This window comes from Lolium perenne, chromosome 4 (genome assembly GCF_019359855.2).
Source record: "Lolium perenne isolate Kyuss_39 chromosome 4, Kyuss_2.0, whole genome shotgun sequence".
NCBI lineage: Eukaryota > Viridiplantae > Streptophyta > Magnoliopsida > Poales > Poaceae > Lolium > Lolium perenne.
In genome coordinates this window covers 323,023,502-323,046,046 of record NC_067247.2, presented here as the reverse complement: position 1 = coordinate 323,046,046, position 22,545 = coordinate 323,023,502, and the positions used below count along the sequence as shown (strand labels likewise).

The 22,545-nt window shown below is 39.9% G+C and overlaps 3 long non-coding RNA genes across 3 annotated transcripts; 2 read left to right on the top strand and 1 right to left on the bottom strand.

Moving 5' to 3' along the window:
- Window positions 1–10,949: 10,949 nt before the first annotated feature.
- Window positions 10,950–12,581, bottom strand: LOC127296259 (uncharacterized). Its single transcript, XR_007848372.1, has 3 exons — window positions 11,925–12,581; window positions 11,654–11,735; window positions 10,950–10,995 (listed from the first exon to the last, which is right to left on the bottom strand). It is a non-coding gene; the product is annotated as an uncharacterized lncRNA (long non-coding RNA).
- A 4,494-nt stretch (window positions 12,582–17,075) lies between these two features.
- On the top strand, window positions 17,076–18,335 carry LOC127349062 (uncharacterized). The gene is made up of 3 exons (XR_007880103.2): window positions 17,076–17,517; window positions 17,903–18,032; window positions 18,254–18,335. It is a non-coding gene; the product is annotated as an uncharacterized lncRNA (long non-coding RNA).
- Window positions 18,336–20,031: 1,696 nt separating this feature from the next.
- On the top strand, window positions 20,032–21,488 carry LOC127349063 (uncharacterized). The gene is made up of 2 exons (XR_007880104.1): window positions 20,032–20,172; window positions 20,266–21,488. It is a non-coding gene; the product is annotated as an uncharacterized lncRNA (long non-coding RNA).
- Window positions 21,489–22,545: the final 1,057 nt, after the last annotated feature.

Sequence of the window (22,545 nt, the reverse complement as noted above, 5' to 3'; positions counted from 1 at the left end):
CAAAATAGTCCGCGTTACTTTTTTGTTGAGATATAAACCCCCACAACGGCCATCTCCTCCTTAATTTATTGTGTAGAACCCCCACAACGGTCACCTCCTCCTTAATTTATTGTGTTAACCCCTACAGCGGTCATCTCTTCCTTATAAACAACCACAACGGTCATCCCTTATGTCAATAGGTTCTGCCTCTCTCTTCTTCGTTCACATACACTTGATCCCATTGCCATGGCTTCCACGTCTCGGACGCCGACCAGAAGGGGAAGGGGAAGGGGAAGGGGAAGGGGCGGCCAGGGTGATGGATCATAATCATTGCCACCACCACCGTCAACACTGCCTTTGATCATAGAGGAGTTCTTCATCGTCGTCTATGAAGACCCTTTGGTCAAGAAGGTACGTACGCGTTCCCACATATATGATGCATGTGATTGATTATGGGCATGTTCTAAAAAACCTTTAATTTTAAACGATCGGCGCTCGATCTCTTTGCAGGCTCTCCCAAAAAAGTTTGCAGACTATCTTGACGGCCAGGAGCCAGCTAAGGTGTATCTGCGAGCAGCTGACTGCGGTCCTCGTCTCTGGACCGTGGAGGTCCTATTTCACGGACAAGGCCGGATGTACCTCGACAAGGGCTGGGAGAATTTCGCCATCGCGCACGGTGTGGATTTCGGCTGCTTCGTACACTTCAAATATGAAGGCGATGATGTGCTCACAGTGAAGGTGTTCGACGGAACAATGTGCAGGAAGTACTACTACTCGGACGACGAAGATAATGACGATGAAAGCGACGACGACGTGAAGCCATGCATCCATCATCTTTAGATAAGGGGATTATGACCAAGAATATATATGTAGCCGCTACATATGCATCGATTTTAGAGGTGGATAACTGGAGAGAGAGAGAGAGAGAGAGAGTCTTGATGCGTCTTCTCTTGACAAAGAAGATGGGAGTTTGCCTACCTACCGCACATGACTTGTGCTCACTGAAGTGTGGGACCTCACGCATGGGAACCACACATAAGTGACAGACCTGTTGGTGTAATAACTCAGGTGATCATTATACTGTATTAGTACAAAGTTTCCTATGGATTCAAGGGTAGGAAAGCCAAGTTAACTCATTTACATGACATTATTTTTTTCATGAAGCCAAGTTAACTCATCTATCAATTGGTACATTCTGGTTATATTCGAAATTTTACTTGAAACTTGTTGGTCATGCCATTTTACTACTCGCCTAACACTTTTTCCGCGCGTGAAGGGAGGGGGTGGGCAGTATGCTACCCTGAATTTGTGTGACCCCCAAAAACTAGCAAATACGAGAGAGGCATCGAAAGAAACACACTCGTCCCCTACCTCCCCTCCCCACTAAATTTGAAATCAAGCCAAACAAAAAAGGCAATCGAAAAGCATGGATTGTTCATCTTTTTCTATATAGTTAGGGTTAGGGTTTATGGTTTATAGAGATGTACATACTTTCATTTTACATTTGTGATGTACCATAATACATAGGTAAGATACCAAGCATGACCTTTGTTAGAATAACCATTAACGTGTTCTCTCACCTTTAGATTCAAATGGGCATAAACATTCAGAAAAAATCAAAAAACAATGAAAAACCAAAAGCGCACATAGTCTTCTTATGTCATATAGTAGGAATTGAAGTTAATAAACAAGGTCTAGACATATTCAAACCAAACAAATCATGTATCTACACCTAACCCTAAACTTTGTCTTATGAAGTCAAGCATGGAGAGAAATGGTTTTGGGTTTCAAACATGGAAATTTCAAAAACCTCCCAACAAAAGCTTCATTTTAGAGTGACTAATAAGGATACACGCTTACCTTTTCATTTTCATGTTTTAAACTTGTTTAAATCTAGGCCAAACCTAGGATTTGACCAAGATTCAAATGGGCATAAACATTCAGAAAAACAAAAAAATGATAAACCAATGCACATATAGTCTTCTTATGTCATATAGCTAGTAAGCATTCAAGTTGATAAATAAGCATGTATAGACAAATTCAAACCTGACAAATCATGTATATACCCCCTAACCCTAAACTATTTCTTATGAAGTCAACCATGAAGAGAAGTGGTTTTGGGTTTCAAACATTATATTGAGATTCAAGAACCCCCCAAAAGCTTCATTTTAGAATGACTAAGAAGGATCCAGGCTTACCTTTTCATTTTATGTTTTAAACTTGTTTAAATCTTGGTCAAACCTAGGATTTGACCAAGATTCAAATGGGCATAAACATTAATTCTGAAAAAACAAAAAAATTAAAAACAAACGCACATATATTCTTCTTATGTCATATAGTAAGCATTCAAGTTGATAAACAAGCATGTCTAGACATATTCAAACCCGACAAATCATGTATCGATCTACTATACCCCCTAACCATAAACTCTATCTTATGAAGTCAACCATATGAAGAGAAGTGGTTTTTGGTTTCAAACATTGAGATTTCAAGAACCCCCCCCCCCCACCCCAAAGCTTCATTTTTGAATGACTAAGAAGGATCCATGCTTACCTTTAAACTTGTTTAAATCTTGGTCAAACCTAGGATTTGACCAAGATTCAAATGGGCATAAAAAAACAATGCACATAGCCTTTTTATGTCATATAATGAGCATTCAAGTTGATAAACATGGTCTAGACATATTAAAACAAGAAAAATCATGTATCTACCCTGGCCCTAACCCTAAACTCGATCTGTCTTATGAAGTCAAACATGAAGAGAAGTGGTTTTGGGTTTCAAACATGGAAATTTCAAAAACCTGCCAAAAACTTCATCTTAGAGTGACTGGGCAAAACCCTAGTTTAACCTATTTAATTATAGATTCGTAGGTCGATTTTTCTACTCACCTTTTTATTATTACTATGCAGCACATGTGTGTTTGCCCGTCTAGCTAGTGAAACTCGGAGGAAGAGGGATCACTCGGAAGGACAGAAGAAGGGAGAGCATTATGGTGTCTCCCCTTTTTCGGGTGATGATGTTGACTATTGTGCAGGGTTTGTCAATGAGCAGGAGGAGGTGCGAGCGAGCGAGCGAGTCGAGCGAGGCCGAGAATGAGAGAGATTTGTTTTTTTTTGTGAGAGGGACAACCGAAGGATCCAGAAGGACCCACAGACTCCCAATACGCATCCTGAATCCTGATGCGTCTTCTCTTGACAAAGAAAATGGCTGGGAGTTTGCGTACCTATTGCACGTGACTTGTGCTCACTGAAGTGTGGGACCTCACGCATGGGCACCACACGTAAGTGACAGACCCGTTGGTGTAAAAACTCGGTTGATTATTATAGTGCATTAGAACAAAGTTTCCTATGGATTCAAGGGTAGGAAATCCAAGTTAACTCATTTACATGACATTATTTTTTCCATGAAGCAGAGTTAACACACCTATCAATTGGTACATTTTGGAGTGACTAAGAAAGAACCAGGCTTACTTATTCGTTTTCACGTGTAAAACTTGTCTAAATCTTTGTCAAACCAAATTGGCAGAAAATTCAAAAAAAATAAAATCAAAAACCAAAGCACATAGTCTTGTATGTCATATAGTAAGCATTAAAGTTGATAAACAATGTCTAGACATATTCAAACCATACAAATCATGTATCTACCCCCTAACCCCTAAACTATGTCTTATGAAGTCAACCATGAAGAGAAGTGGTTTTGGGTTTCAAACATGGAAATTTCAAAAACCTCCCAAAAACTTTATTTTAGAGTGACTAAGAAGTATACATGCTTCCTTTTTCATTTTGATGTTTTAAACTTGTTTAAATCTTGGTCAAACCTAGGATTTGACCAAGATACAAATGGGCACAAAAAATAAAATAAAAAAGAAAAACAAAAGCACATAGTCTTCTTATGTCATGTCGTAAGCATTAAAGTTGATAAACAAGGTCTAGATATATCCAAACCAGACAAATCATGTATAGATCTACCCCCTGTCGATCTTATGAAGTCTAGCATGAATAAAGATCGTTTTGGGTTTCAAACATGGAAATTTCAAGAACATCCCAAAAGCTTCATTTTAGAGCGACTAAGAAGGATATAGGCTTCCCTTTTCATTTTCATGTTCTATACTTGTTTAAATCTTGGTCAAACCTAGGATTTGACCAAGATTCAAATGTGCATCAAAATTCAAAAAATATAAGAAAAATGAAAAACCAAAGCGCACATAGTCTTCTTATGTCATATATATAGTAAGCATTAAAGTTGGTAATTAAACAAGGTCTAGACATATGCAAACTAGACAAATCATGTATCTACCCCCTAACCCCTAAACTCTGTCTTATGAAGTCAAGTATGAAGAGAAGTGGTTTTGGGTTTCAAACATGGAAAATTCAAAAACCTCCCAAAAACTTCATTTTAGGGTGACTAAGAAGGATACAGGCTTCCCTTTTCATTTTCATGTTCTATACTTGTTTAAATCTTGGTCAAACCTAGGATTTGACCAAGATTCAAATGTGCATCAAAATTCCAAAAAAAATCAGAAAAATGAAAAACCAAAGCACATAGTTTTCTTATGTCATATAGTAAGCATTCAAGTTGATAAACAAGGTCTAGACATATTCAAACCAGACAAATCATGTATCTACCCCCTATCGACCCTGATCCAGCCTTACCTTTTCATTTTCATGTTTTAAACTTGTTTAAATCTTGGTCAAACCTAGGATTTGACCAAGATTCAAATGTGCATCAAAATTCAAAAAAAAAAACCAAAGCACATAGTCTTCGTATGTCATATAGTAAACATTCAAGTTCATAAACAAGATCTATACATATTCAAACCAGACAAATCATGTACCCCATAACCCTAAACTCTGTCTTAATTGTATATGAAGTCAAGCATGAAGCAGAGAAGTGTGGTTTTGGGTTTCAAACATGGAAATTTCAAAAACCTGCCAAAAGCTTCATTTTAATTAGACTGACTGGTTAATTAAGAAGGATCCATGATTAATTACCTTTTCATTGTCATGTTTAAACTTATTGAAATCTTGGTCAAACCTAGGATTTGACCAAGATTCAAATGGGCATAAAAATTTAGAAAAAATCGAAAGAATGAAAAACCAAAGCACATAGCCTTCTCATGTCATATAGTAATTATTCAAATTGATAAACATGGTCTAGACATATTCAAACCAGAAAAATCATGTATCTACCCCTAACCCTAAACTCTGTCTTATGAAGTCAAGCATGAACATAAGTGGTTTTGGGTTTCAAACATGGTAATTTCAAGAACCTCCCAAAAGCTTCATTTTAGAGTTTCTAAGAGAAGGATCCAGACTTACCTTTTCATTTTCACATGTTAAACTTGTTTAAATCTTGCTCAAACCTAGGATTTACCAAGATTCAAATGGGCATAGAAATCAAAAAATGAAATACCAATGCACATAGTCCTCTTATGTCATATAGTAAGCATTCAAGTTGATAAACAAGGTCTAGACATATTCAAACCAGGCAAATCATGTATCTACCCCCTATCGACCCTAAACTCTGTCTTATGAAGTCAAGCATGCATGAAGATAAGTGGTTTTGGGTTTCAAACATGGAAATTTCAAAAACCTTCCAAAAACTTCATTTATGGTGACTAAGAAGGATACAGGCTTCCCTTTTCATTTTCATGTTCTATACTTGTTTAAATCTTGGTCAAACCTAGGATTTGACCAAGATTCAAATGTGCATCAAAATTCCAAAAAAAATCAGAAAAATGAAAAACCAAAGCACATAGTTTACTTATGTCATATAGTAAGCATTCAAGTTGATAAACAAGGTCTAGACATATTCAAACCAGACAAATCATGTATCTACCCCCTATCGACCCTAAACTTCGTCTTATGAAGTCAAGCATGAAGAGAAGTGGTTTTTGGTTTCAAACATGGAAATTTCAAAAACCTCCCAAAAGCTTCATTTTAGAGTGACTAAGAAGGATCCAGCCTTACCTTTTCATTTTCATGTTTTAAACTTGTTTAAATCTTGGTCAAACCTAGGATTTGACCAAGATTCAAATATGCATCAAAATTCAAAAAAAAAATTAAAAACCAAAGCATATAGTCTTCTTATGTCATATAGTAAACATTCAAGTTCATAAATAAGATCTAGACATATTCAAACCAGACAAATCATGTACCCCCTAACCCTAAACTCTGTCTTAATTGTATATGAAGTCAAGCATGAAGCAGAGAAGTGTGGTTTTGGGTTTCAAACATGGAAATTTCAAAAACCTCCCAAAAGCTTCATTTTAATTAGACTGACTGGTTAATTAAGAAGGATCCATGATTAATTACCTTTTCATTGTCATGTTTAAACTTATTGAAATCTTGGTCAAACCTAGGATTTGACCAAGATTCAAATGGGCATAAAAATTTAGAAAAAATCGAAAGAATGAAAAACCAAAGCACATAGCCTTCTCATGTCATATAGTAATTATTCAAATTGATAAACATGGTCTAGACATATTCAAACCAGAAAAATCATGTATCTACCCCTAACCCTAAACTCTGTCTTATGAAGTCAAGCATGAACATAAGTGGTTTTGGGTTTCAAACATGGTAATTTCAAGAACCTCCCAAAAGCTTCATTTTAGAGTTTCTAAGAGAAGGATCCAGACTTACCTTTTCATTTTCACATGTTAAACTTGTTTAAATCTTGCTCAAACCTAGGATTTACCAAGATTCAAATGGGCATAGAAATCAAAAAATGAAATACCAATGCACATAGTCCTCTTATGTCATATAGTAAGCATTCAAGTTGATAAACAAGGTCTAGACATATTCAAACCAGACAAATCATGTATCTACCCCCCTATCGACCCTAAACTATGTCTTATGAAGTCAAGCATGAAGATAAGTGGTTTTGGGTTTCAAACATGGAAATTTCAAAAACCTTCCAAAAACTTCATTTAAGGTGACTAAGAAGGATACAGGCTTCCCTTTTCATTTTCATGTTCTATACTTGTTTAAATCTTGGTCAAACCTAGGATTTGACCAAGATTCGAATGTGCATCAAAATTCCAAAAAACTTCGATACCGATTGACGAAACTCCAGAAAGACTCCAGGGGCGCCGCCGCCATCGCGAAACTCCGTTTCGGGGGACAGAAGTCTCTGTTCCGGCACCCTGCCGGGACGGGGAATTGCCCCTGTAGCCATCTCCATCGACACCACCGCCATCTTCATCGCCGTTGCTGTCTCCCATGATGAGGAGGGAGTAGTTCTCCCCCGAGGCCGAGGGCTCTACCGGTAGCTATGTGGTTCATCTCTCTCTCCCATGGTGTGATCTTTATGTGATCATGAGCTTTGTATCACTATTAATCTATGTACTACTCTAGTGATGCTATTAAAGTAGTCTATTCCTCCTCCATGATGTAATGTTGACAGTGTGTGCATCATGTAGTACTTGGCGTAGGGTATGATTGTAATCTCTTGTAGATTATGAAGTTAACTATTACTATGATAGTATTGATGCGATCTATTCCCCCTTTCATATCTATTGTTGACAGTGTGTATGCTATGTTAGTACCCGGTCTAAATTGCAACGGTCTATTATGCACTCTAGAGGTTACTTAAATATGAACTCCGGATGTTGTGGAGCTTGTTTACTCCGGCTTGAGGTGTGCTTTTGTAGCCCTACACAATGAATGGTGTTTGTTATCCAACAAGAGAGTGTAGAAAGTAGCATTTGTTTATTCAGTTATGTGATCAATGTTGAGAGTGTCCACTAGTGAAAGTATGATCCCCAGGCCTTGTTTCTAAGCATTGAAACACCGTTTCCAACAAGTTCTGTTACATGTTTGCTTGCTGCCATTTTTATTTCAGATTGCAGTTACTACTTATAATCATCCATATTACTTGTATTTCACTATCTCTTCGCCGAACTAGTGCACCTATACATCTGACAAGTGTATTAGGTGTGTTGGGGACACAAGAGACTTCTTGTATCGTAATTGCAGGGTTGCTTGAGAGGGATATCTTTGACCTCTACCTCCCTGAGTTCGATAAACCTTGGGTGATTCACTTAAGGGAAACTTGCTGCTGTTCTACAAACCTCTGCTCTTGGAGGCCCAACACTGTCTACAGGAATAGAAGTGTGCGTAGACATCAGTGGATACAGGGCTAACCGTCCTAAGTGGCAGGCAGCTGAGGCGGAACTGACCAGGAAAGGGATTAGATTACGGATACACGGTTGGAATGAACGGTCGAAGGAGTGGTTCTACGGGATTGGGGGGAAAGTTGGATCCAGAAACAGGGAAATGTATCTATAAGAAAGATCATCTGAAGCACCCCATTGAAGCCCTGGAACAAGCACATAAGGACGTGGAGGAGGGGAGCTTCCAGCCCGAAAGAGAGAACGATGAGCTGACACACGCCCTTGGGAACAAAAAACACGACGGACGAACATGGGGCACAAAAGGCTCCGTTCCGTGGAAGTATGGCTTTCCTGCGGATAGGAAGAGATTTCCTGATAAAGACCATGAGAGGAGAAAGGCAAGGGAAACAGACCGCATAGCGTCCTTTGAGGATTCTATGAGAACCATGAAAGCCCAATTTGCCCTAGTAACCCAAGTACTTACATCCCAGATGGTTCAGGGGCAGGCTGTAGATCCTGCATTGCTCGATGCTATCGTCCCGCTGCAATCTCAACACCGGAAAAGCAGCGCGGCTTCCACTCAACAGGATAATGATGATGATGAGCAGGTGGTCGAGCCTCCTCGCTACCCCCCCCCCCCCCCCCCCCGTGGATGATCTCACTGAGAGCCGTCCTTGTGAGCTGCATGTTAAATGTTTCAACCTATCCTTCAAGGCGGCGGTCGGCATTCTCTTACCTACAAGGACTTACCATTGCCGTCCGGTCCAAGATGACTTTCCTGTTGTGATGGTGGATGAAGTGATGAGAGATTATGAGCAGTTGGTCCCTGAGCAACCTGTAGGTGAAGATGGGGAAATCAAAGAACTGAGAGAAGCCCGTAGAACCATCATGCAATGGCGGAAGGAGAACATTGTGTTTCCAGGTGAGAAGCCACCAACAGGCCACCTCGTCGGCCTCCTCCGCCACCAGCGCAGTCTCCTCCGCGTGATGATTTTCCTATGCGCGATGATGATTCCCATGTGCATGAGCAGTCTCCTCAGGCTTCGCCGTCTCCTCCGCGTGAAAATACTCCGCCGCCTCCTCCTCCTCGTCAGGAGACTCCGCCGCCTCCACCTAAGTAAAACAGGAAGCAACTGCGACACCTCCTACAGCTCCGAAGAGATCATCAACTCCGATGAGGGCACAGGCTCCATAGTTGTTACCACATGTGCAGACTGATGCGCAAAAGGCGTTTCTTGCGCCGAAGAAGATGTTTATTCCACCGCATACAATGAAGCACTTTGCCGAGACGAGAATAAAGAGAGCTGAGCTGAGAAGTGATTATGACCGCTCTCTTGGACAGTCCTCTAGAGCAAGCAAAGCGAAAAATGTCGCCCAGCTTGGACATCAGGACAATCAGTCCATACCCCACTTCGTCGTGCAGTCCTATGATGATCCAGAGACGGTATCGATGATCGAACGGGAGGCTAGAGGTCAGGGAGCAGATTTTCAGTACGAAGATTACTATCCAATGGCTCAAGTCGTAAACAAGTATAGATACGGATATTATCTCGTCAAACCTGGCGAGCTCACGCGTCTAGGGACTCAGATGCGAAGGTTGCATGAATTGTACCTGCAAGCCTGTCGAAGGAGTGATCTCTACCTCACGGTGCATCTTAGAGATGAGCATTACTTCTGGGGGCGGGAGGAGATAAACCTTGAGTTAGAAGAACTGTTTCAGTTATTCAATCAAGACGCCCTTGACAAATCTGTCATCAGTTGCTACTGCGTGTAAGTGATTTATTTATGTAGTTAAGTGTGTAGCTCAGCTCATTCATTTGCACTAAGAATTATCCTCACTATATTCTTTGTGTACGCTATATATTAATTATGCAGAATGAAGAAGCTCGAATGCAAAAGAGGCAAGCATACAAAGAAGATATATTCTTTCCCTACAACTTCAAGTAAGTGTTATAACATACATTATTCTTATGCAGTTTCCACTTTATTCTCGTAATCATTGAGCTATGCTTGTGCAGATTCCACTTTATTCTCCTAATCATTGATCTTAACAAAGGAGTCGTACTTGTCATGGACTCGGAACGTAAAGAACATGCGGAATGGGCAAACATGGCTGCCATCCTCCAGAGGTAATTTCAATCAATTTCGTATCGGCATCTTCATCTGTTATAATTCGACGATATCATCAACTAATCAATAACTCATTTACTCATTTTTTCTTTGCTGGCAGGGCTTGGAAACGGTTCATCAATACTGTTCCGGGTAAATGGAAACCGGAGCTTACATTTAAAGATTACCCTGTAAGTAGTACTATATATAGCTACTAGATTTAGATGTGCGCCTTGGCGCACGACCCTGTGGAGTGCCACCAATTTACAATTTGTATAACAACAATGAAAATCAGATGGTAAAATTATAATATGCTTCTTATAATAGGATAAAGCACATGAAACCATAGAGTAGCAAACATTTATATACACAAGGTATTAGAGAATTATATTACGGATACACCTTGTCATCCGCACTCGTAACAACTGGTCAAATGTGTCGAACATTTACACAAATGGATGATAATAATCGGAAAATAAATCAATCTATCCACCCGCCACCCATCCTTTTACATAGTCAATCGCTAGGTAGATTTTTGTGTGCATCATTAGTAGCACGACATGTGTTTACAATACAAACCAGATGAAAAATGACGTACTTTTGAAGTCATCATGATAGACGACCCAACAATGTGAAATGTGAGATAAGCTTGTTCAATATGAGCTACTCAAGATATTTACAATACTACGAAACTATCATAACAATACATCAAGAGAGGAGCTGATTTCAGAACTAAGCCATTGAAAACTGTCCACATCATTGTGGATTCAAATAAAAAGCCATGCAGTCCATGTCTGCACATATAAGAGAGGATTCCAATTAGAAGCATGCAATCCAATGACAGATGCCAGAAAAGTACACACCGAGGGAATGAATCATTCAACATATATTTAAAGATTTTAGTCTGGAAGTGAAATGGTCTATAAAAGGATCTGATCCTATAATCTGAAGGGAGACAATCCTACAACATGAAGAGACACAACTAAATCTTGATTAGCCCATTAAATGTGAAAAGGAGGAAAGTAGTGCTTCACCTAATGGAATCATTGCAAGGATGGGACTGGAATGATAGAGTTGAGATCTCCAACACTATTGGGGTACAAAAGCAAGCTAAATATGCCATAATATTGTAAAAATAATGTCCTAAGTCCTTCTAACCATCAAAGTATAATATACCCTGAAGCATGACAGTGTCAAAGTAACTAAGGTGGATGCATTATTCATAAATGCCAAACTGTGCTTAAATTCTGCAGCTGCCTTATGTCTGTTAACCAAAGATTCTTGGAAAATGGCACGAAAACCAAAAGATATCAATATGAATTAGCACTTTAGCACAACAAAAATAGAATACATATTGATATCTTCCCGTACAAAATTGTATAATAGGTAAAGACTATAAGATAATGGATAACACGAACTGATCCAAGGTTGAAGGCATGGAGTGCAACTTACTTGGTTACCTAAACCTTATGATCCAATATGTACTGATATATGAAGTCAAAGATGGTATTGGCTGCAGCTTACCTAGATACCACTGACAATTGAAATGATTTTCTCACGTCAGGTACCTGCAAAGACAAAAAAAAATTAACACAACATGGAAATAGGCATATAAAATCAACAGAACATAAGGCCATGACAATGTTCAGTATATTGCTATTGGTATCCTTGAAAGACAGAGGATTTATCTTGTAAGACGAAATGATATTCAGCCGGCACATACCTTCTCATTTTGGCCAGGCATGTATCTTGCGAGATGAACGAACACGTTTTGCCAGTCTCTAATGTACCAGGCACCAGGAGTAGCACTTTTGCATAATTAGGGCCCAGTTGGTCTACATATTAACAAATAGCATAGCAAAAAGGCACACTATCAAAGTCACTTTAGCCGGTACAGTTTGGATTATATGTAGCGAGGAGTTACAAATATATAGACAATGAGCAAAGACATGACACGACAAGCGTAAAAAAAATCCCGATTAGCTGTAAGATACACGTGGCAATGTCAATCAACAATATTCCAGCGAAAAGTTGTAGAAGTAGATACCTACTAATAAACCCAGCTCCATTGTGGCATGCCCACATATTAAAATGGGAAAAAAATGTGTAGTTGGTAGAAGTGCCTAATAACCAGTACCACTACAAAACAATCAAGATCCAGAACAAAAGGCTTACCAAAACATTGGAAAATCTAATCAAGATTCAGTATGTATGAACATTGTGATTACAACCCAGAAAACCAAAAGAAAAATCTAAATAGAGTATCAAAACTGATTAGTCTTTATTCTAGCATTACACAGTTGTAGTACATATCTGTTAGTAGAAATTTTCTTTCATATTAGTAGAAACAAATAAAAATTGTGCTTGCATTATATCATCCTATCATGGAATATCATATAAAGAGAACACTCAGTAGCACCCTAAAAAATTATGTCGATCCATCTTTGCAATGGAGCACCCAAAAATCTAGAGCCGGTTTAAAAATCCTAAAACTATGAGCCAAGACCACAAGGCTGAATTATTCCAGCAGTAAATCATTAGCAACGACGGTGAACCAAACAAATTTAAGGCATCATTTTATTAAATAAATATTGATCTGCAATAGAATTATTGCCTGATGGAGTGGATCTAGAGATGAACAAATGAAAGAAGGACAATTTTTACCTAGCACTTTGGGCCGATGCAAGTCGTGTATGGAGGAATCTAGGCATGCCTCTGAGCTCAACGGCGTAAGGAGGCGCTGCTCCCGGCAACGATGACATGAGGTTGCGCTGGCGTTGATGACTTGAGGAAGTGCCGCTCTCGGCGATGGTGACGACAAGGCGATGTTGTTCCCGAAAACAGGAACATCCAGTCAAATATTTTTCAGAAGGCTGGCAGGAGGTAAATTAACTCTCTAATCATCATCTTTAATGGATCTTAGTAATGTGATGTTCTAAGAAAAAATTTGGCATGCCTTCAATGCTGATGTTGAACTACAACCTGAGCATATACTAATACAATAATAATGAGCAACAATATACATGCTAAATAGAGAAGATGAACCTATCAAGTTTGGCATCTAATCACCCTCTTCAAACAAAAGAAGATGCACACACCTGATCATCTTCCATTAGTAGTCTTTGCCAGTAGGCATTCACACAAGCAACTTATGTACACAGAGGATCAAGCTCAAGTTCACCACCGAGTAGACGATATCTTACCTTCCGGTGAAGCATTTAAGTTGAATTTTCAAGGATCCAGGACATTTCATATCCCTGCAAGGTATTTGGAAATATAAAAATTCATACAGAGATGTACTACCGAAAAGTTTAGTCTGCTTAGTTAGTTCTTTGGTATGGGGATGGTTTACCACTTTCCGATTCTTTAACTCATGTCCTAGTTAGTTTCTTCGGTATGGGGATGGTTTACCAATTTCCGATTTTGCTATTCACTGACTCCTGTCCCAAGTCCTGACCACCAATGGCTTCCTTTCCATATCATTCTTTGAAAAGTATAGCATGTGCAGGTTTTCACTATATTGGCAAACTAAATCTAGTTCATTGTAGAGAAATGCTAAAAACAAATATTAACATAAAAAAAGTCTAGCCATTGGAGGGCTTGCAATATAGCTACGAGTAGACCAAAATAGCAAAGATAAGCAGAATATTAGCACAGAGAGCTAGGACAATTGAAAAAAAAAAATCTTTAATGAAGAAGCAACCACAGTGATCATGTGGCCTGAAGAATAGTTTTGACTGCCCAGTGGTAAATTGTTCCCCAACCAATATGTTATAGTAGCTATTTCTATATGTAATTGGGAAGCCATATGCAACTAAAATTCGTCAATCATGAGAACATTTCGTACTGAACACCAAATATTGAGTTACTGGTTTCATATTCGAGTATGATGTGACCAAATTGAGTTTTGGTAATATTGCAACAAATATCAAATGACCTCTAGAATAAACTGTGCGAGAATAGGAAAGGTACAGCCGGCAATCACTTCCTTGTTTTGCAGAAAATGGCTTCCATTTTTGCCTAATTCGCAGTATAACATATGGTCACAGTTCTATACAGGTTTAGATCTCTTCTTGCCTACTGCATATCTCTCTGCCACATTTAGATCTGAAGAAGACAAAAAGCAGAATCATTAATGACATTACAAAGAGAAGATGTTCAGCAGGTTGGGGACTTTCGATCTAGCCCAACATCCTAGTGGCTGACTTCTCCGCTGCCAAGAAAAGCAGCTCCAATAGGGTCGGGTATGGTCGCTTACCCGTTTAACCAGTGCAGGAAGGATTTGTTCATGAGTGAACTTTTAGAGAGAGAGAGAGAGAGGTAACCTGTAGAAACAGTAGGCTTCATCATTGTCGAACCGACGGGTTGCTTCGGGTGGAATCGACGTGGCCAAAGGAGAGGTAGAGGGCGGCACTGCGCCACATCCAACTCTCCTCCTCCAAAATCTCACGAAAGTAAATCTTATACTCCCTCCGATTCATATTAATTGACTTCAACATAGATGTATCTAGAATTAAAATGTGTCTAGATACATCCATATTAGAGTCAATTAATATGAATCGGAGGGAGTATTTTCTCATGTAATAAAATTTCACAACAGCATTGGTAGCGTCTCCAAACAAATAATGCATCCAACAATCTGGAAGATTAAGTATGTTGGATACGTTATCCTACATATTATCAGCACCAAATGCACCACAACACTTAAACTAATTACATTAAGTAAGCATTTTACAGAGTGGCATAGCTTGTACTTTCTGACTGTGGTTTGAGGAGGTTGTAAGCAACAACACTTAAACTAATTATAGTAAGGAGACATTTGAGGGGGTAGCATATCTATTTTCTGGCCATGGCTGGCGGAGGCTATCATCACATTTCTGCTGTGCTCCTACTGGTAGGGATGGCAAAGTATGGGGCGAAGGCAAGGAAGCCGTACCAGCTGGACGATGGAAGCACTGATGTTGTTGCCTGTCGCTGCTACTTCTAATGGTGCTCCAGTAGGGGCTATATAGAGTAGGGGCTAACAGCAAGATAAATACATCTACAGCAGTGGTCGACACAAGGACAAATAGAAATTGCAAGTTATTACTTGAGTTAGCTCACCAACCAACTTAGGTCCATTTTTTTATCTTCTGTCAACCAAACGATCAAATAAGCTCGGAACAAAATATGAAAGCAACCTTGTGTTAACTGTCGAAGACGTAGTAGATGGCGCAGGGGAGGGTTTGGATCATCAACAATATTAGGTACCTTCACAAACACAATGAGCTCCACCAACAATCCTAACAAAACACAATTAAGCAACAATTTAGGCAGTGTACGGAAATAGCTATACTTGGTGAATATACAACAAAAGAAATCTAAGGGCATGAAAGCAACAACGAAGCAAGAGGTAAGATCAAATGAATGAAATGCATTGATGCCTTTTCCATAAAAGCAACAATGAAGCAAGAAAAATATTTGGTGCTACATTGACATAGGACCGAATTAAACAACCATAAGCATAGCAAGCTAGCAGTACACTCTTATTTATAAGTTGTATAAAACAAGCAGTTAGCAACTTCAGATATAAAGAGAACCACTGAGGATGGACTGGAAACTTAATTCTGATGTTTCTTTGAACCTTATTAGTGCCTTTTCGACATGTACTGGAACATGGCTTTACTCAAACATTTGGGCAATGAGGTTGCTTCATCAAGCTAGAAAGAGGGGAACTAAATATTTACAGAGGCATGTTAGGTAACTAATTGGAACCAAAACGTCAACCATGATATAGCAGGGATTTTAGTAATTAAAACGAAAAGTAGAAAACCTAGGATCTTGAGAGAAAATCAGAGAACCTGAAAGGAGGGAACCTGAACGATCTGAGCCTTCTAGTGATCATTTTCTCTGCAATCGAAAAAATGCTACTGATAAGCTTAATCATGCAACCAGATGCATCAAGCAGCACCGCGAAATACTAAGCACTTCATGAACTTAAATGAACACACAGTTCAATCACTTGAGAAATTAACCGAACAAAATATGGCTCATTAAAATAACCTTTGTCTTCTTCTTTAGAAAAATCCTCCTAGATGTGCATGACAGTAAATAATTCAGAACAATGGAACACACTAAATCTAGAGTTGGCTAAATAATTCCTAGCACTATCTGAACTAAAAACGCATGGATGAATTGTTTCAGTAAACCATAAGTATTTTGTTGCAAGGGCATCGCTACATTTCTTACTAAACAACCTAATTGATGTAAGTGCTCAATTACACACTCAGGTGTAATTAGGACTAACTAAGATAATTTCCACGGACTATTTCTTGGTTATGTATCTTAATCATCAGCACCAAAAGAGCAACACACAAGTTTTTAATTACAGAAACAGAGGTGTGAACCTGAGAAATATTTGCATATTCGTTCTAACAACCTGCATATGGCACATAAAACAAGTAGGTACTGCTAAAAACAGTAACAAAAGAGTTTGAACTGCCTGTGTATGGCACCTAGCAAATTCCTTATGTTTTTCTGATAGAACAGTAAACATCTACTATGTCACTGAAATGGAGGAGGGGTGCAGATTGCAACTTAAAAAATAGGGAAGTAAGCAGTTACAACATAAATGTTCAGTTATATTCAGAAATGCATGTGTTCAGACAAGTTAGAACACATAGGTTCAGTTATCTACACTACTTAAAAAGAAGGAATAGGTTCCTTATTCTGCCAGACGTATTACGACCAGTTTTTGGTCGTCCGGCTCCCTGGCTCCGTCGTTTCCTCCCATCAGCGCTCATGGGCCAAGCCCAAGAAAACCCACCCACGTTCCAACCTCACCCTCGCTTCGCTTTCTCCGAGAGACGCGAAACCCTGCTTTTCCTCGATGAGGGAACGCAGCCGCCGCCCGGGAACGACCAGTGTCCTCCTCGCGCCGCGAGGGGAGCCCCCACTTGATCTTGTCCTCCTCCGCGTGCGGGATCCGCGGTCGCCGGCGTCCTCCTTGCTCGGCCATGCGAGCGCGCCATCAACATCCTCACCCGGCCGGCCAAGCTCGCCATTTTCTTCCAGGCGCGGCCCGTCGAGGGCACACCTCACTCATCGCCGCCGTCCTCCGGGCGTGGCCACGAAAGCTTCCACTTGATCTCGTCCTCCTCCACGTGCGGGACCTGGAGGTCGCCGGCGTCCTACTCGCCGGGCCATGCAAGCTCGCTTCACCATCGAACTCAGCCCCATGTCCAACCAAGCAACACTCAAGTACCACCTGATCTCCGCCCACTGCCGTCGAGGGCACATTGCACCCGGGACAAGTCAGATCTGGGCAAGGAGGGCCGGTATTTGTCTGAACTTTTGAATATTGTTACTTTTTAATGCATGTGAATCTTTATTGTTACTTGTCAGTTTCAATTTATGCCATATGCATTGCTTCTACAAGTAGAACAGAGTACTATTCCACTGCTACACGAGTGAAACTGATGTGTTTACCTTGATACGAAATATGTGGTTAGTACAATCGACAAAGAGTAGTAGACCTTGATACGAAATATTGTCTGACCTATTATAAATAGATTTTTAAGAGTGGTGTAAGCATTTGAGAGATGAATAACTTCTGAAATTGCATACAAATAACACACCCTCATCATTGAGTTCAGATGGCTACCTGATTTTGATGTTAGAACACGATTTTTTGTTTATCTATTATTGTGGTTTCCATTGCAGTCCACCATTGGCACTGATATGCTCAGGGGAAGGTGGGAGTTGAATAGTTGGAGGGTTGTGCTATGTGCAACTAAAATGCTTTTGTTTGATGCTACTGTTGGATATGTTGGTCGATGATCTTGCTGTCAAGGTAAGTTGGCACTAGGTTCAACTTTTCTTTAGGAGAAACAACTGTTGTAGTTAGTGGTAAATTGACGTGTGATTTCACCCTTCATTTATGTGTTCTGTAATTTTCTCAGTGAAATTGTTAAGAAACTACAACCCTTGAAGCATTATCTACTGCTGTAGATATAAATTCTTGCAAGTTGACTGGCGTGACAATAAAATTCACATATGTATGGTCCTTTGTAGGTGAAACTTTGAATTTGAGATCTCAACTTATGATGACTGCCCAGTACAATCGCTGCTTCAAAATTCTTGCGTGGAGAGGGCTAAAGGCAAGATCTATGCTTTTTCATGTTCCTGTCACAGTCAAGGCTTGTTTTTTTTTTACTGTAGTTGCTACTTTGGATGTGTTGGTCGATGTGGCCTATTTTTTTCTCCCTTTTGAACGACCACGATGTTCTTCCTCTAATTAACCTCCTGATTTGGTTCGTTGTGCAGGTTACAGTGGTTGCCAGGTCACGATGTGCTGGACCTGGAGTGTTGATTCCAGTAAGCTTTGTGGTTCAGGCTATCGACACGGTGGAGGGACAAGCGTGGAGATGGACAGGGTGCGCCGCTCTGCTCTGTGGTGGTGACCATCGAGACTAAGCTGAAGAATATGGGGTCCCTGGTGAGAGCACGGCGCCTAAGCTCCCCGTTCAGAGTTCCTCCCCAGCCCTTGAATTTTCTTAACCCTGGACATTTATTATGAGCAGTAGATTCTATCTACCTTTAATACAAGAAACTATTAAAGGGGTATGAAAAGCAGGCAACAACTAACTGCTAAAAAAATGTCTTCTCAAGAAAAAAGAAGATTGCACTGCCAACGGTTGGAAGTCTTGATTCATTTGTTCAGTGATTTTGGTACCACCGTAATATCTCCTGAAAAACGAAATACTGTCATGCATATATTACATTCTATACTTTCGGAGGAATGTTAGCTTTATGTACCATGTTCATCCTCCGTAAAGCCTTAGGCTGAACCTGTATCTAGGGTCATCCTCGGTAAATCCAGGTATCCACTATACACTCCTTCCGGAACTAGACAACCAAACCTACATGTGTAATTAAGTATCTTCCATTGAATAGAAGCTATCTCTTTTAATTTAAATAGAAGAGGAACTCTGGATATCTGTTGAAAGCATTCACTACATTTCTTGCAATAGAGATATGCTGATACTTCCAGGATCATGTCAGTGGAATTCTTGGCATTTACTGCAAGGGAAATGGTTCACAAATAAGAGTTCGGAAGAAATCCCTGTCGGAGGTATCACGTAGGAGGTTTCTGTTGTTTGAGCTTAACATTGGAGTGCCTTAGGTTTTGTTGTATATTTTTCTCAAACAAAATATAAATAGACGGGATCATTACCACTGACCTAGACACACTGCTCCCTTTCCTAAGGATCAATATTTCGTCAAGCTTTTTATTTCTCTAAATTGCCTGCAGCTGTAGCACGGTATGAATAAGATGCTGCTACTATTAGTTTTTGAATTTTCTGTAGTAAGCCATTTTACTGCTTGAACTTTTACAATGATTTAGGAGTAACAACAATATTTTGTCAAGGTTTTTTATTTCTCTAAATTGCCTGCAGCTGTAGCACGGTATCAATAAGATGCTGCTACTATTAGTTTTTTGAATTTTCTATAGTAAGCCATTTTACTGCTTGAACTTTTACCATGATTTAGGAGAAACAACAATCTTCCATTTCTCGTGCTACTTCTATGTCCGTGTTTTATTTTGTCATCTAATTTATGAACTGCTCCTCCGTTTTTTCTGGTGAATAGAGCAAGCTAGCAAGATATTTAGTAAAAGGGAGATGGTCCGCATATGTTCTTTATTGTGTGTTAAACCTCAGCGCAAAAGCTAAGGAGAAGGGAGATGGCGATATCACTCTTAAGCTAGATATTTAGGGCATTTGATCTCAAGTAAGCACTGCATAGTTCTAATTTTGTTGTATGCTACATGTGCAAATTTTATTCAATTATTGTTTCGTTGTTCTAACATGTTACCTTTTCTCCGTTGATACCCTGCAATATCTTCTTTTCTAGGAGATGCATCAGTTCTAAATAAAGGTTGGATTTATATAGTTGATTTGTATCATTTAGATTGCAATAAGAAGCATGAGGTAACAAATATTTCTTTTATGTTGTTTCAGAACTGAAACACATTTAGGCATCCACCCCTTATTGATTAGTACATTTTATTTGTTTATCCTTAGTTGCAAGAGATGCAAGCCAACATTTTCCATTATGCTCGCTAGGACGGTAAGTGATCTACCCTCTCCCTGTACCTCCTCGTCCAATTGCAGACTTCATCACTTGAGTGATTTCACTTTGAGTAAGCCCTTCTTATTTTGTATTGTTCCATACTGTTGTTTATCACCCAAAATACTTTCCAGTACTGGGTGTATTGTTCCATGGTAAATCTATAGCTGATGGAACTCTTCAGTGCTGCAATCATATCCAACCTGGACGAGCAGAATGGCAACTGTCAGGTCACTTTTATCGTTGGTATCGCATCTAAGTAGGGCCGGTCGAATATTTTGAAAATATTGACAATAACGAACATTGATGCGGCCGAGTCTACACTGAATAATCATGGTTAACTACTGTGTCGACACTTGACACAAGGGGTAAGTTTTCTCACTGACATTTGAGTTTTCGGTCAGTCAATGCTAATCAGTGTAACCTTCAATTGTGTGCTAAAATATGCTTGACTAATCTTGCCTTCAATTTTTTTTTCCTGTCATCTTCATTTTTTAAATTCCGAGTTGATTATTAAATGGAAAGTTAGCACACGAACACTGCAATCAGTTTGACGTAACTTATGGTAACTACAGTGGGATATTAATTCAATTTTTTCTATTTTTTCTTCAAATAGGTTAATGTACCCAGCACCATCACTTCGATATCTAACACACTTTTTGTTCAGTATTTCTCTGGTTTGATTAGCTTAAACATAGAATTATTGAGATATTTATTAAAAATTATCCTATTTTTGTAAAGATTATGTAAATTTGAAGCATGATATTCTGGTGCAAAAGACCAAATAGTTACCTGATTTATTTACAGACAAGTTCAATCTCAGAGATCTCCGTGCAGAATATCAATTATTGATGCCTACTATTCATGTATCAAGCTTTGAAATTTGGAGGTTCTCATTTTGATGAGCTTCATTAGCTCGAGAAGCTGAAGTATGATAATTAATCAGCCATGCATCTCCGATGATGTACATCAACTATATACTATGTAAAAAAATTATAGTTTGATATAAATAGGTAAACTTATCATCCATTGTAATATCTAAAAATACAATTGTATAAAGTCCAGGAGAGTCCAGGAGATATTTCTTTTTTTTTGAAGACATGTCTAATTTTCCACATTTTCTTTCGTTTGATAGGAGATTGTGTAATTTGAAGAACTTTTATGTCCTAACATTTTATTTCTTTCATTGGAATGTTTAACTGACATCCGGATATTTTGGCAATGGTTCCTTTTCTAATTTAATTGAATATCATTTTGCGAGTTAAAAGTGATGCGAAACATGTGGTTTGATATTAAATTGTTAGAGCATCTGTAGCAGAGCCCATAAATACGTGAATTGAAAACTCGGAGATTGGTTCACTGAACTCGTGGGAACTCGTGTTTACGGGGTTGGAAAAATGTTGTCACAAATCAGAAACTGTAAAACAAGAACTAAAAAAGTGAATTTGAAATGTCGTGGGGAAATTGGTCGAAATTGGTCGATGATCATATATATAGATGGATTTGATGCTCCGGATTTGATGCTCCGATTGAGCATAAAAAGTTATATAGTTCGGTAAATTAAACCTATATAGTTCGGTAAATTAAACCTAAATTACTTAGTAGACCGGTGGGCGCTACTAATTTTAACAAAAATGCGGCCTAATGTCCTATGCGCGCGGAGGTGGCGGAGCGTTGAGGCGGCCGACAGCGTCGACGCTGGCGTCGAGGAGCTTCACTCCTCGACCTCAAGCTCGACTATCTCGAGCTTGACGCGCGTACGCGTTCCTCCCGACGGCGCGCCTCATACTCACGCACTTGGCAGATGACGTGCGCCTCCTCCCGGCGGAAGCGAGTGCGGGCCTTCGCCTCGGAGATCGCCTCTACCTACGCGAGCACGGCCTCCTCGTCGGAGCCGTGGACGTAGTCGCCCGCTGAGATCGTCGACGAACGCGCGGGGACGAGCTCGTCGTCCTCAGACTGGAGTAGTGGTGCGCGACTGGAGCCGCCAGACGATGACCCCTCGCCGGCGTTGACGAACCTCGCCATCTTCCCTGGGGCGTGAGCCCCCGGTTCGTCCACCGGCGGGCGCTGCGCTGCGCTTGCGCGCGCCCTCCGACCTCTTCCACTTCCGGCGTTCCGCGTCAGTGCGGAACACGGGGGGACGCGGCGGCGAGTCCCCACCGCCCAATCTCGCGCCGCTTAGGAGGATGGAGGGGTGGCTGCACATAGCTCGATTGCTCACCGAAATATGT